This window comes from Tupaia chinensis, unplaced genomic scaffold, assembly GCF_000334495.1.
Source record: "Tupaia chinensis unplaced genomic scaffold, TupChi_1.0 Scaffold144255_1, whole genome shotgun sequence".
In the NCBI taxonomy this organism is placed as follows: domain Eukaryota; kingdom Metazoa; phylum Chordata; class Mammalia; order Scandentia; family Tupaiidae; genus Tupaia; species Tupaia belangeri.
Window position 1 is genome coordinate 1,795,310 of NW_006204113.1, and position 836 is coordinate 1,796,145.

Below are 836 nucleotides of genomic sequence, written 5' to 3' on the forward strand. Positions count from 1 at the left end.
AAAGAATGTAGTCTGGTCGGTAGGGGAAGGGCTGCCTGAACGGAGAGCCACAGAAGAGGCACCAAGGGACGGAGAAAGAAATTGATGTCATTCCAGTCCTTGACTCTCAGTAACACAAGCCAATAAAGTCCTTATTTAAGCTGGTTTGAGTGGTCTGTTGCTTACATCAACATTATGCCCGTGAGTCTCCTCCTCCCATTTAAAAAATTTATTGCCAAAGTCTGTGTATGCTTACCAGACAGAGTACACACCCCTAAAAGGGCATGGCCACCCTGCAATCCTCTCTTCCGTTTCTCCATCTCATCAACATTTTGGGGGCATGCATGCACATGTACCTGGCATGTTTTTCAAGCTGCTGGGGCCAGGATTAGAACCAGAGTTGGTTATGCAGGATCTGGCACAGGACTTAACCTCTGCTCTACAGGGCTGACCCAGCCATCTTGTTTTTGAAGTCTCTTTTACTCCATTTAGCCTCGGCCTTGACCTTGGAGTCCGACGTGTGCCTTAATCAGCACATCACCCGCTGGCCCCAGTTTCTCTTTTTCTGTTGAGAGCTGAAATGGAAAGTCTCCAATACTACAAGCTAACAGAAGGCAGGGTAAATGAGCAGTAAATCACTGCCGACACTGTTAGGAAAGGATCGAAGTAGTGCTTAGTAAGTTAAGCCGGTTAGAGCAGAAGTTTCAAAAGCTCCCATTAAAGGAAAAGATAAGATTTTAACTCAAGGGGCCTGGCAGGTGGTGTAGTGGTTAAAGGTGCTGAATTCTCACATGGCTGGTGGTGGTTCAAGGCCTGGATCTGGTGGTTTTCTTTCTTACTTTCCCTTTTTCTCCCTC